The sequence below is a fragment of the Tursiops truncatus genome, chromosome 10 (assembly GCF_011762595.2).
Source record: "Tursiops truncatus isolate mTurTru1 chromosome 10, mTurTru1.mat.Y, whole genome shotgun sequence".
Lineage (NCBI taxonomy): Eukaryota > Metazoa > Chordata > Mammalia > Artiodactyla > Delphinidae > Tursiops > Tursiops truncatus.
Genome location: NC_047043.1, coordinates 37041390 through 37056403, shown reverse-complemented (window position 1 = coordinate 37056403; position 15014 = coordinate 37041390). Strand labels below are relative to the sequence as shown.

Below are 15014 nucleotides of genomic sequence, written 5' to 3'. Positions count from 1 at the left end.
GAATAACACCCTCACTGCTGCAGAGTGGGATTCCACTCCCCAAAATCCTGCTCATTTGTACTAAAGAGCTAGAGTTCCTAGTTGCTTGTTATTCATTCCAAGTAATAAGGCCCAAGGGGTTGCTCTGGATAGTGGGAGATTGCTACTGGTGACACAGTAGTTACTGGGGAGAAAAAGCAAAGCATCAGAGAACCCTTAGGCCCTTAACATGTCTCAGTTGGCAAACATTTATGAAGCCCTGACTGCTAGGTTTGGTGCTGGGAGAGTATAGCTTTCTAGGTGAGTATGTTTCATGCACAGATGTAAGGAGAGTCCTTAAGGAGGTCTCAACAGAAGCCTGGCAAGATCAGGCCTTGTAGGCAGTGACCAACTTTGCCACTGGACAAAATTAGGCCTGTCCAAGGGTTGAACCCTCACTGGTCCTCACCTGCCTTGCCATAGTGAGCATGTGTCCACTCATAATCTTCTTGGAGGAAGGATACTGTTAGTGATTACAAGGCAAATTGCCCAAGAAAGGTTTTGGTCATTCAAACTCAGAGACCTGGTTTCTGATTCTGGTTCTGCTATTAACCAGCTATGGGACCTTGGACAAGTAATCCTACCTTTATGAGCCTCATCTCTTCATCTGTAAAATGGGGAGAATCATAATAATTATGAATAGTACCTGCCCTGACTACCTCCCACAGTTTCTGTGAGGATCAGGTGACAGACACAGTGTATATAAAAAGCACTTTAAAAGTATAAAGGATTTCAGCTGATGAATGGATAAAAAAAAGTAGTACATCGATACAATGGAATACTATTTAATCTTTAAAAGGAAAGAAGTACTGATACATGACAACATGGATAAACCTTGAAAACATTTTGCTAACTGAAAGAAGCCAGAGGCCACATATTGTACGATTCCACTTCCATGAAATATCCAGAATAGGCAAATCCATAAAGACAGAAAGCAGATTAATGGTTGCCAGTGGCCGGGGGGGGAGGGATAAACGGAGAGTGACCAACGGGTACAGGGTTTCCTTTTGAGGTGAGGAAATGTTCAGGAACTAGATAGTGGCAATGGTTGCAAAACATTGTGAGTGTACTAAATGCCAATGAGGTGCATACTTTAAATGGTTAAAATGATAAATTTTATATGTATTTTACCACAATTTTTTAAAACTTAAAAACAGTATAAATGATGATTCAAATCTGAGTTTATTATGATTATTATTTCCACAATTAATAATCAAAAGCATTAGATGTTTAGAATTTCAGGGTTCTTCATCTATACTAGGGCAGTGTGAGAAGTGACTAGAAAAAGGAAAAAAGAAAAAGAAGGAAATCCCTTACAGAAAGTGGGCAGAGTCCCAGGGCTATGAACCCTTGGCCCAGGAGAAGTGTGACCATTGGAGAAACCCAGAATGCCAAGGCCAGGGAAGCACGCTCTCAAAACCATCTGGGTGGGCTTATCCTTTAATTTGGTGGCTATGTGGTTCCTTTGGGAAGATTTAATCTCCAGCCTCTTGCCCCCAAACCGTTTCCCAGCCAGCCTAGAAGAGTGTTCTCTGGTTCTTGCCCTGAAGGCAAAGGGCAGCTTCCTGGACCCAAAGGGGCCCTAACCAGGCTTAGCTCCTGAATGACCCTAGACCCATAAGGTTTCAGAGCTGGAGAGACTCCTGGATGAAGAATTCTTGATAACAATGGTGTGACTTTTTTTTTTTTTTTTAAACAGCCAGAAGGAAATCTTGGCAAGATTAGTAGACTTCCCCATGCTGTTGACACCACAGAAAGTGACCACATAAGGGCACTGATGATGCTGGGCATCCATGATATCCTGGAGCATGTCTACAAGGCACTGTGGCTGTAGAATCTGCACCAGGGACTCTTAGAGAGCTTGCTTTACAGTGGAAGTCACCGTGCTGAATGCCCCCATCACCTTACCTTCCAGCTTGTTGGCCACAGATTCAGAGTTGCACTGCAATGTCTGCTGCCATGTTCTTAGCGATGAGATGGTCATGCATCTTGTCCAGCAGAGATTCCATGTCTTCACGACTCAAGCTCTTCTAACCCTCAAGGCCCTTCAGCATCCCAAACATGCCACCCAGAGTCCCCTTGGTAGCACTAGGTTTGGTGGAGTTTTGAGCAGCCCCTTCGTCATCTGAGCTGCTGCAGTCTAGATCCTGAAGCTGCCTCCCAGACCCAGTCCCTCGAATCAAGCTGATGTCCTCGGGCGGGGCCCCTCAGGGGCTCCATTGGTGGTGAGAGTGCAATAGTCCAGGACTTCCCTGTTAGCAGTGCCACCCAGTGCCCACATCCGGGGCACTTTTTTGCCCTTCTCCTTGGGAGCATCTGACTTACTGGACTTTCCAGACTTCTCCATACCCCTCCCATGCTTCTGAATGAACTCTTCTCACTTCCTGCGGATCAGTTCCTCTTTGGAAAGTTCTATCCCATTTTCAGGCCCCACTGGGAGACCTGACTGTTCTGCAGGGACTGCTTTGCTGGTAGCCAAAGGGCCATCAGAACCTTCCTTCTTGGCCCCCTTTCTTTTTGTTTTTTGCTGTTGTTTTTTCCCAAGGCTTTTCAGCCTGTGTCTCTTTTTTCTTTTTGTGAATTTTATTTTATTTACTTTTTTATACAGCAGGTTCTTATTAGTTATCCATTTTATACATGTTAGTGTATATATGTCAATCCTAATCTCCTAATTCATCACAACAATGGTGTGACATTTTGATGACAGGACACTCAGATGTACAAAGAAGACATTATTTTTTTTTCCCATTTCCTGAGACTGATTTAATCTGTCTCATGAATCCACACCTCAGGGAGTGGGAACTGAGAAGGGAGGGGACAACTTGCCAATTAGGCATCTTGGTCTGCTTCCATTTCAACTGCATCTAACAGATAAATATTCAGTCACCTCATTAAAAGGACCATTTCTCCCTTCCCTCCCCCTATGTACCTTAGGGAAGGGTCAGTTCTCAGTCTCGCAACCTACTGCCCCCCCCATCCCTCTCCTTCTCCTTCTCACAATGCACCAGGGCTTGAGGGGCGGGCATACCCTCTCTGCCAGGATTTCCTAAACTTCCCGGACAAGAGTAGCTGGGCACTGGCTTAAAATGTTCCTTCAGAGGCTCCCATCCTGGACAGTCTCATCAAGTAATTTGGGGTGTGACCCAGGAATCTGAGTTTAGTTCTCTCCCGGGAAGTTAGAGAAATACTGCTCTGTGCCATATACTGAGTTCTCTGTAGCCTGGCTTACAGTAACCTCCTTAATGGTCAAGTCCTCCAAGCTCACTTAAGGGAGTGGTAGCTTAAAACATTTATAAAATCATTTCTTTCTCCCCATAGCCTGTCTTTCAAGATTATTGCCTTACAAGGAGGCCCCCATCACCACCAACAAAGGGAAACTTGTTAACTGAAGGACAGCAATGCCTTTGTTGTACAAATTTGTATCTGCTCCTCTTCTGATGTTCCAGAAACCTGTTGATTCTGGCCTGGGGAGCCCCAGGGGTCAATATGATTAACGGAGCTGTGCTTTCAAAAATCTATTTTAAAATCCCCATTCACTAATAACAATATCTAACATTCATCAAAAACTTACTATGTACAAGGCGTTGTGTTGCATGCATTCACGTATTATCTTCTTCAGTCTTCAGAGCAACCTTACACTGTAACTGTACCCACTTTACAGATAAAGAAACTGAGGTGCATAGGGGTTAAACAACTTTCCCAGGGTCACACCACTAATATTGGAAAAGACAGGATTTGAACTGATGTTTGGGTAATTTTAAGGGTTCTTTTAATCACAAAGATACTCCTTCCCTACTTGAGTCTGAGGCCTCTTGGAAACTGTCTGGTCCAGCCTTCCTATTTTATAGGTGTGGAGATCCAGGATGTGAGAGGGAAAATGACTTGCCCAAGGACACAGAGCTAGTCAGCAGCAAGGCTGGGAATGGACCCCAGGCCTGGAACTCCTGATCCAGTGCTCCACCCCTCAGCCTCTGTGCCTCGGTGCTGGCATTCGACATGCAACACACGACATTTAGTAACCGCTGCTGTACAGAGTGCTGAACTGCCTGAGGACAGTGAGAGTCTTCACGGGACCAAGATCTGCCTGATGGTTTCATAATTTCACTAGGTTCTTAAAATGAGAGGGGGCCCATCCAAGAGCTTCAATGCTGTTACACTGTAAATTTCTATTCACTGATTTCTAACATGCACATTTCTTGGTATGTCTCCAAACCATCTACAGTCTCTCTGTTCTGCAGATTTTTAGGAATCTGGTGATTTTTAGAAAAAGGTATAGCTGGTGGCCCCATCAGGGCAGACCTGGACCCATAAAGGCTTGTTTCGCCTTTGCAAGGTGCAAAGCCCTGAGGCAGGGAACTCCTTTGAGGTTGTGAGTAACTGGGGTGAGAAACCTTTTGACCTCTAGCCACAGGATCTTTGTCCCAGCACATTTCACAACTTGGAAAGGGAGCTCTGACTCCCAGTGGAGGAAGCAAGGGAGTTCATGTTTAGTGAGTGGCTGCAATGAGGCCTGTGTTAAGTATTTAATTCCCACCTTCACCCTGCAATATTATCCTCATTTTACAGAAGAAGAAATCAAAGTTCAGAGAGGGTAATTTGCCTGAGGTCTCACAGCTTTTAGATCAGTTGACCTAGAATTTGAACTCAGAGTCTGCTGGACTCTGGAGACTCTGTAGGACACCATGGAGCCATCAAGGGTGAAATGCCACCTGCAAGTGTTACCAAGGCCTGTAGGTCTCACCATCTGCTGCCAGACATGGTTCTTGTTCATTCTCCCTCATTCTTGATGCTTCCCTGGGCTGCCACTTCCTGATTATGTGCTACTCTTATCTGGTCATGCTTGTGCCCATCTCAGCTTTCATTTTCTGTCCAGGAGTTAACAGCCTTAATGAGAAGGTGTTCTAGAGGTCAATCACTACATGCACACCCACACTCTTTCTGGGGTACTCCTTACCTCAAAATTGCACCTGTCTGCCCTGGGATGGACACCTGACCAAGGTCAGTTCAGGTGTAATTAGCCCAGATGCTTGTGCTTTGTGGGGTCTTATTTAGCAAAGAGGAGTTGTTTTAATCAGATGTTTTTTCAAGAAATGGAAACTGGGTACTGAATCAGTAGTAGCACTTGAATTATAAAGATTGAGATTAGAAAGGGGACTAGGAAGTGGGAAAAGATGTGACGACCCACTTCTGAAATGATGAATAACCAAGACTATGTAGTGAGAAAAGAATATAGTATATGTGCAGAGAGTGGTAGAAAAGCTGCAAATACATAGATTATATATATTTGTATATATATATTATATATCTATATTTGTATATATAGTATATATTTGTATATATAATATATATTATGTATACATATATTTTACACATCCAAAAATAGCTGCAGTTCCCATGAGGCCATGCTGTGTAGCAGTTCCTGTTCTTGGATTCCCATAATCCTGTGTCCTTTCATTAAACCCCCCTTTCCTGAGGTAAAATGAATGGGTTTCTTCCCTTCCTTGAAACCAAAGAAGTTTTGTCTAGAGCAGGAGGAAACTTGAAATAATTTATAAGGTTTGAACTTCCTTACAATTGACAAAGGACACCTTTGGGTTAAGAGGTCTCAGAGGGCTCCAAGCAACAAGTCACACAGAACAACTTTTAAGCAGTGAGTAAAAAGTAGTCACGTAGTTTTCCAGTTATCTATTGCTATGAATGATACCACCCAAACTTAGAGGCTTAAAACAACCATCACTCTTTTGCTCATTAAATCCATAACTTGGGCAGGCTCAACAGGGACAGCTTGGAAAGCTTGTTTCTGCTCCACCTGGCCTCAGCCAGGGTGGCTCAAAGGCTTGAGCCGGACTCACCAGAAGGCTCACTCACTTATGCACTCACTCATCCACAAGGTAGATTAGTGCTGGCTGCTGAATGGGGCCTCAGCTGGGGCTCTGTCAGACACCTACCCAGGGCCTCTCCATGTGGTTTCTCCCCTTCCTTGTGGCATAGTGATTAGGTTCCAAGAATAAGCATTCCCAGAGGTGGAAGCTGTATCATCTTTTATGACCTTGGAAGTCACATAACATCATGGACACACTCAGATTCAAGAGAAGAAAGCATACATGATGCCAACATGACACTGTAAGGAGAACATGCTGGAAGGGGTATATTGTGGTGCCCATTTTCAGAAAATATAATCTGTCACGTATAGCTAATGAGCTATAGACATTAGGAGGATGGAGAAAACCCCTGACCTATGTTCAGACAAATGCACATTAAATCACTAACAGATTAAGAGCTTCAGTAAAATTGCTGCTGCAGTGAGACAGAATTATAAAAAGCAGAGAGAAATATAAAGTACAGCATGTGGGAACATTTAACGCAGGTGCAAACAGCCTAGTAGACCTCAGTAACCCCTGGGAGTCTTACTATCTAAAAGCACACTAATGTTGAACCTGAACTATCTGTTAAGAAGGGAGGGATGGGGTGATACACTTTGGAACAACTTACATCAGAAATCATTAAAATAATGTTTTGTTTTGTTTTGTTTTGTTTTTAATGTTTTGGTTTTTAAATGGATAACTTCAAAACAGATTAACTTTCTTTTGTGATGACAAATAAATATCACTATAGTATCCTATAATTATTTTATGTTTTACTTTTCAATAAGAAAGAGCAACCTACCTTATAGTTCTCTTGGAGATATTCCATTATCTCCTAGCCTCTAATGCTGTGCCAGATAAGTCTGCTGTTACTCTTAGCTCCTTTGTAGGTCATCTGTTTTACTTCCCTGGTTGCATTTAGGATGGGATAGTTTTTCTTTGTCTTTTGTGTACTGTATTTGCTCTTACACATATGTCTGCCTGTGGAATTAAAGAAAAATTCTGCTCAGAGTTCAGTATTATTCTTCAATCTGATGATACATGTTGCATAATAAAGATTTTGGTCTTTTTCCTAGGTTCTGGGGAGGGAGCTTCTGAACCCTTCCTGATTTTCCTGAGTGATAGGGGTGTCTATGTTAAGCATGGTGGTAGGGCCCTCAGACCAAACCTGAGTTTATGTTAATGAGTGACTCAGGATTGGGGCTGGTCACAACAGAAAGACCAATAATGTGATTAGAGGGTTGGGGATTTGAGCCATGTGATATCAGCTCAACTTCCTCCTGGAAGAGAAGGTGGGCTGGAGATTGAGTTCAGTCAATCATGCATATATAATGAAATCCCAATAAAAACTCTGGACACTCGAAGCTTGGGTGAGCCTCCTGGTTGGTGAATGTATTGGTGTCCTGGGAAGATGATACATCCAGATTCCACAGAGAAGGGGCAGGGAAGGTCCATGTTTGGTATCCTCCCAGACCTCATCCTATATGTCTCTTTATTTGGCTGACTCTGAGTTGTATCCTTTATAATAAAACCATAATCATAAAGTATAGCACTTTCCTAAGTTCTATAAATAATCCTAGCAAATTATGGAACCTGAGGGGGTCATGGGCACCCTGAATTTGCAGCCGATTGGTCAGAAGTGAGCATGGCCTGGGGACCCTTGAGCTTGCAGCTGGTGTAGGTAGAGTAGGGCAGTCTTACTGGGGACTGTGCCCTTAACCTGTGGAGGCTGCACTAACTCTGGGTTACTGCCAGAACTGCATAGCAGTATTGCACACATCTTTCTTCACTCTGGAAAGATTTCAGTGTTAGACACATGTGCTCAGCAAATACTACACTGGGTTACTGAAAAACCTGTAATGACTCCCCATTACCTGTTGTTCCAAGAGGAGCAAACTGGGGTTCCTCTTCCTGACATCAAAGACATGCCATTAACTATAGGAGAAATAATGTCATACCTTTGATATAGAAATAAAACAGTAAAAAATAGAGGCAGTGTGGTAGATGGCATTACTGTTCCTTTAGTGTACACTACTGGTGCTCGGTCCAAATTTTCTCAGATCTCTTTTCAGGTTCTGTTCCCTTTCCTGATTTCTGGGTGATTTTGTTTCCAAGAGCCATGCACCTGTGATTCTTTTTGAAGGGTTGGTCCAGGGCTGCTGGAACTGCTTCACCCACATTCAGAAAGCCAGAAGTATCCTTAGAACAGTCCTTAACCGATGACTGACAGCTCTGGAAATATGAAAGCCCAGCTCCCTTGCCTTGAGTTGGGATGAACTCTGAGGTATAATTTGTACCCAGAACCCCCTCTGGATAAGGCTCAGACCAGGACTTGGCCTGAAATTATACCCTTACTTAGCTTTGTCTCCTTTCCTGTCCTGCTCCTCCATTCCTTTTCCAGATTCTCCCAGAACACTTCCTTAATAGATCACTTAACCCACAAATCCTTGACTCAGGGTCTGCTTCTGGGAACATAACCTAAAACAGTTCCCTGTTATTCACTACCCAGCAGGTTGCCATGTGACTTGCAGTGCCTGGGGAGAGGCGGAATCTATTTCTCAGCCCTCCTTGAGTCAAGCTTGGCCACGTGATGTGCTTTGACCAATGGAATGTGATGAGAAGTATGTCACACATTACTTGAATCTTAAGAATCATCACACGGTACTAGAATTGTTTTTTTCTCTGGGGGAAAGGCCAAGATAGGAGCTGCTCCTTCAGCCTGGGTTCCAGAATAAGATGTGTGAAGCAGAACCATATTTGACGCATAGCTAACATGTAATGTGAGCAAGAATAAACCTTTGTTATTGTAAGACACTGAAATTTGTGGGTTATTACTGCAGTATAACCTAACGTATGTAATACAGGCAGTGTAGTTAAGAGCATGTGTCCTTGAGTTAAAGCCAAACTGAGGTCAAAGCCAAACTCTACCACTTACTATCTGTATAACCTTGGCCAACTTATTCAGCCTCTCCAAGCCTCAGTTCCTCCATTTGCAAAATGGAGATAGCAATGACATCTACCTCATAAGGTTGTTGTGGGGATTAAATGAGTTAACACATATAAAGTACTTCAAACAGTACTGATAAATGCTTGACTAATATTAACTAAAGTGAACTACAACTATGAACCATGATAACACATCCCCCAGTTTTCAGTGTTTTCTCCCACAACCACTGAGCTTGTTGGTTGCCTCCCCAGCATCCATTCCACTCTTCCCTCAGTCTCGATTTCTGTTTGGGGATCTATGTGGCTCTGAACTGATTTCACTGTGACTTCACTTGGCCTAAGATAAATCAAACAACTAATAGTGTCCTGGTAAACTGGATCCCAGGAGGGCGCAAGGAGGGAAGCCAATTTTCATGGTGTAAATTCTCCCTCCATGGCCAATTTCAAGCTACCAATGGTTTAACAACTGACTTGCAAAAATTTTGGAATATTTAAGTCACGTGGAGAGCCAGTACAAGCCGGCTCCAGCACACCATATGCCACCCCTCTAGCCATAATACATAAGCGCAAGCTCCTCCAATCAGTGAGAATCTCAGGACATCTGCAACTCTAATCAAACATAAACAATTCCCCTGAATTTTGCAAAATATAAAAGAGCTTTCCAAAGTGTATTAGGTTGAACATATGAAATCGCCAACACTAGTTTTGATCTACATAGAAGGCGATTTCATATGATTCAGCCTAAGGGATCAAATACAGAGGAAAATATGGCAGAAGAAAGAAAGAGGAAGGAATGAAGCAAGATGGAAGAAGGAAGGAGAGGAGGAGGAGTTAGATGCCACCAGAAGCAAATCTGAAGAACGACCATATGGAGCTTAAAAAGAGATGGTAATCCTTCACTCCACGACGGGTGTTAAATATAATTTTGGACAACCAGCTTCTTCATTATTCGATTACACACCCTCTGGGAAGTATCATTACACCATACAAGCTTATCTAACATCTTCATTCTTTCAACCTTGTTTTCATAGCACTGAACCGTGATTCCCTCCCTTTCCATCAAGGGCGAGAAACTCAGAAAGGTCTGAGGAGAGATTTTTGGCAAGCACCTTTCGACAGGTTTTGGGGGAAACTCGGTCACGCTATTTGGGGAATTCCATTTCCCGTGGACTTTTCCCTCGTCATAAATTACTGCAGCAAGCTGGGGAGTTAGGGGCCCTAGCCGGGCGGACTCCTACACCTCTCGGAACCTGAGGTAACTCACCTGTGTGGGGGGGATTAGAAGGCCCCTCAGGGGCTGGCCGTGAGGATTAAACGATAAAATACACTTGCGAGGCACGGCACTCGACAGGAGCCATTAAGTAGGACAATTTAAACACCGAGCGGCTCTTACAGAGCGCAGCAAGGGAGGAAAAAGACGCCGCCACCGCACACGCCTCTGCCTCAGCCGCTTCCCGGCGGCCTCCGCGGTGGGCGTGGCCCCGCTTCCCAGAAGGGCCCGCAGGCGGGTCACGGGACAAGAGATCCGGCGCCAGCGCATTGAGGCGGCGGCGCCCTAGGCCCTGCCCCATAGCGGAGGAGTCCACAGTGCCTGTGCTCTCCAGCCACCTCCTACAGCCCATCCCATAGGAGCAGCATCTACACGTGGACACCGCACAGCCGGCATGCATACACTAGCCCACACCTCCGCACACGACCACACCCTCTGCTTTGGGCCCACACAGGGCACACACCTCCCCAGCGGAGCAGAGCCCACGCGGCACGGTGCTGGGAGCATATGCAGAACACAACGCAGTGCATCTGCACACAGACGGCACGTCTCAACCTCCACACGGAGTGCAGAACTCCCAACATACACCCAGCCTTCGCTCTGCTTACCAAAGACATGCGTGCATCCCATGACACACCAAAAACATAGGACACACAACACACAGCGTACCACTTCACATGCGCAGACTACAAACACCATGTATTTTGAGTTGTACACACCACCACATGGAGGTCGACTTCACACACACACACCACAACGCACTGGCCCCCCTCACCCACATGACATGCATACATTACACACTACACCAGACACAAAATATACACTTAAACCCCTGCTGTAAAGAACACGCATTCATCGCCCACATGCTTATATTACCCATACCACACTAAATACGGCATGCTGAAGAAGCCCTGCGCATCCTACAGACACATGCGTATATCACATCATTACACACTCAGCAACATATTCCCAACACAAAAAACCCCAATGTATCAACAGACCCATGCTACACCCACTGTGCACAAACATGAATAATCACACGTACCCACACCTCAGCACGCTGGACATGTGTATATGCCACACCAGACAAAAATCACACCCACACCTGACCCACTGAACCCCCAGGGACACCTGTGGTGCCCAGCCATCTCTGTGTACTTGAGACTTGTCTGATTTTAACATTGAAAGTCCTAAGTCCCAGGAAACGCTTCCATTTGGGGGAATCCAGAATGGTAGTCACCCCACACACTGTTCAAATGAATCAGGCCAGGACCCTCAGTTAATACCAGTGATAAAAGCAAGCTGCTCTGGGGGCAAAGAGATAGGGGGCCGGAGTGGCCCAGAGCTAAGGAGACCCTCAGGAGTGGCTCCCATCCACATCCACCACCACCCTTTGTCTATAGAAAGAGTGCAGCTAGGGAGGAAATGCCCTAAAAAACAAAGTTACTATCAGCACCTTCCAAAAAAAGGAAAGAGGCAGAGTCCTAACCACACCTAACTTTGGGGTTTTACCCTTGGCAAAGCACTTTTACTCAACTTACCTCATTAGATCCTTACAAAAACCTGTGAGGTAGGTAGTGTAGGTGCTATTATGACAATGATGCTGAAAAGCACAGGCACCTGCTTGAGGTCACACAGTACAGGTCAGGCAGAGCAAGTTTGGAAGAAGTCCCATCTCCGTGTTCACCCCACCCAGGCTTCCCCCTTCCTGCGGGCTGTCTGCGCAGTCCTCCCTCCCCCCATCCTGGCTGATGCACAGCGGCTAGAATCAAGAAGCCACCTGTCTTGAGCCACTGCCTTCAAAAGTCTTTCATTCCCTCCCATTAGGGCAAGATGCCCTGGCTGCCCCACCCTCAGGGTGGATTAGGCCTCTGCCTCCCTGCTGGGATTTAAAGTACATCAAAAGAGATCCTTGCATCAAAATAGCTCTCATAGGCCCTGTCTGGTAGCTTGAAATCACACCAGGAGAGACCCCTTTTAGGTAAAGGCATTGTACCTTGATGGCCCTTGTTCAAAATGCATCTGTATCCCTGGGAGAGACTTCCACGCTACAGCCTCAGCACCTTAGCTGGCGTTGTCTCCTCTGTCACAAAGTGCGTTGCAACAGACATTGCCTAATGCCGGCTTGCGGATGAAACTGGATTGTCTCTAGCAAGTCCTGTGGGAATGGGGCGCAGGATGACAAAAGTTTGATCGTGGCTGAGGGAGGGTGTGAGAAGGGTGCAGAGTGACCTGGAGAGGGGAAAACAGGACAACAGACGTACGGGATGTTGAAAAGGATGGGGACACACCCTTGGCAGGAGTGCAGGAGGAGACCCTGAGTCTAAGAAGGAAGGCAAAGGGAATGCCATGAGCTTTCTAGAGATGACAGGAAGTAGAAGAGGGCCGAGTGTATAGGGTGGGCATATATGGGGGTGGAGAGATTGGTGGGAGAGGGCTGTTTATGAGGAGGCCCCTGGGGAGGGGGCTGTTTGTGGGGGACATTCTGGTTCATTGCTGGTGGCACCCTGAGCAGGTCACTTGAGCATTCACAAATTATTCCTCTGTGGAAGTTGCAGAAGAAAATGTAAAGATGTGGGAAAATGTTTGTGATGTATTGATAAGTGAGAAAAAAGGAGGTTACAAGACAGGACATACAGTGGGATCCCTATTTTGTAACACTGGCTGGAAAGACACCAAAATGTTAGCTCTAGTTATCTCTGCTGTAGTGAGAATGACTTGCATTTCTTCTTGGAGCCTTTCTGTATTTTCCAGATTTTCTACAATAAACTTGAAATGTGATTTTTGTGCATTATCAGGAAGGGTTCTTTTAGAGAAACGTTCATTGACTGTTTATTGAGTTCTTATTAAATTCTGCAGTGCTGGCACCACACATGATGAAGAGAAAAGTAAGCCACGGCCATTGCTTTCAGATTACCCTTAAATCCAGTCATGGCACAGGGGTACAGTTCAGTGCACAAGAATGTGGCCACTGGAACCAGGCTGCCTGGGTTCAAGTCCCTCTTTTGCAGCCTCCTAGCTGTGGGACCTAGGCAAGTGGCTTGACCTTTCTGTGTTTTGGTTGCCTCATCTGTAAAATGGGGATAATAATAGCACCTGTAAGGATCAGTTGAGCTGATACATGTGACCACTTAGAGGAGCAGCTGGCACAGGGTAATCACGACCTAAGTGTTAGCTGTTATTGTTATTAGTGGTTAAAAGATTTACCTCTGGAGCCAGCTTGCCTGGGTTCAAATCCTTGTTCTGTCGCTGTCTGGCTTGGGCAAATGATTTAATCTCTATCTCTACTTCAGTTTCCTAATTTTTTTTTTTTTTTTTTTTTTGCGGTACGCGGGCCTCTCACTGTTGTGGCCTCTCCCGTTGCGCAGCACAGGCTCCGGACGCGCAGGCTCAGCGGCCATGGCTCACGGGCCCAACCACTCCGCGGCATGTGGGATCTTCCCGGACCGGGGCACGAGCCCGTGTCCCCTACATCAGCAGGCGGACTCTCAACCACTGCGCCACCAGGGAAGCCCCCAGTTTCCTATTCTTTAAAATGGGGATGAAAGTAATGGTATCTCATTCATAGAGCTGTTATGAAAACTCACCAAGTGACTATGGACAAAGTACTTAGAACAGTACCTGGCACATAGGAAGCGCTCAATAAGTGTGAGCCTCCTTAATACTAATTATTACTATTATTACCATTATTATTAATACTGGGGGAGGCAGGGATTAGAGCACCATCAACCAGAGCACCCTCTGTACAGCCAGTGGGGTGGGGGTGGGGCCCCAGCACGCATGAGACAGGCTGATCCGGGCCCTGCAAGATGGTTCCATCCACTCTCTCTTGCCTTTCCTGTGTTGTCCTCTAGCCCAGGTTATTCTGGTCCTTTAAGTTTTAAAACTGTAGGCCAGGTACCACTCCTTGCACATACACTACCACCTCCCTGATCCTTGTTTAGCTACACACAGCGTGGATTTATGGTGAGCTAATGAAGGCAGGCTTCCAGGACTTTCATTTGTGTGGGAAGTGCTCTGGCAATACTATATTTATAATTGTGTCTTCTTTTCTTATAGAGGACTTCTATCATCACATAAACTTAAGCGCCACCTGGATCCTCCCTTGGTTTTAGGAAGGGGGTTCCTAACTCAGACTTCCAAGTCCCCATCTGCTGAAATCTAACCCCTTTCTTTAACTGGACCTGGTCACAGAAACCTATCTGGGTAGGACTTTTACCTATGTGAGCCTGTTCTCCTTTGTTATTGGTGCATAGTATTTTGTGTCTCCTTTTGCAGGCATAGCCTCTACCCATCACCATTTGGACTGGTAAGATCATGAATGAATGAATGAAAAAACGAAAAAGTGAGTGAGTGAATGAATATACTCTGGTTCTGTTTTGTTCTCAAGGAAAACCAGCAGAAAAATGGCTTAGTTCTGGGGTGGAGCAAAGCCCTTGGCAGACAGGACAAACTGGAAGGCCTTTTTTTTTTTGCGGTACGCGGGCCTCCCACTGCCGTGGCCTCTCCCGTTGCGGAGCACAGGCTCCGGACGCGCAGGCTCAGCGGCCATGGCTCACGGGCCCAGCCGCTCCGCAGCATGTGGGATCTTCCCGGACTAGGGCACGAACCCGCGTCCCCTGCATCGGCAGGCGGACTCTCAACCACTGCGCCACCAGGGAAGCCCAAGACATTTCTTCATACTCTTCGTGATGGTTTTGTGTACCCCAGCTTTACCTCTGTGACTGTTAGTTCTGGGAAGGTGGGGACTTCCATGTCGCATCCCTGACAAACACTCACAGCTGAAGAGTTGGGATGTTAAACAGGTGTGAAGGTTTTGTGTCAACTTGGTGCCCAGTTGTTTGGTCAAACACCAGTCTAGATGTTGCTGTGAAGGTATTTTTTAGATGTGATTAACATTTACATCAATAGACACT

The 15014-nt window shown here is 45.7% G+C and overlaps 1 long non-coding RNA gene across 3 annotated transcripts in view; it reads right to left on the bottom strand.

Annotated features, from left to right (window-relative positions):
* Window positions 1–12223, bottom strand: part of LOC109552540 (uncharacterized) — a 32700-nt gene extending 20477 nt beyond the window's left edge. Inside the window, exons 1-2 of one of the 3 annotated variants that reach the window (XR_002179364.3) lie at window positions 12095–12223; window positions 6685–6863 (exon numbers count right to left, since the gene is read on the bottom strand). This is a non-coding gene — a long non-coding RNA (uncharacterized lncRNA). Of the gene's footprint in view, window positions 1–6684; window positions 6864–7756; window positions 9753–10092; window positions 10258–12094 lie in introns of those variants that run through there. The other 2 variants (XR_002179363.3, XR_012334483.1) reach the window with 2 other exon arrangements.
* Between the last annotated feature and the right edge of the window lie 2791 nt (window positions 12224–15014).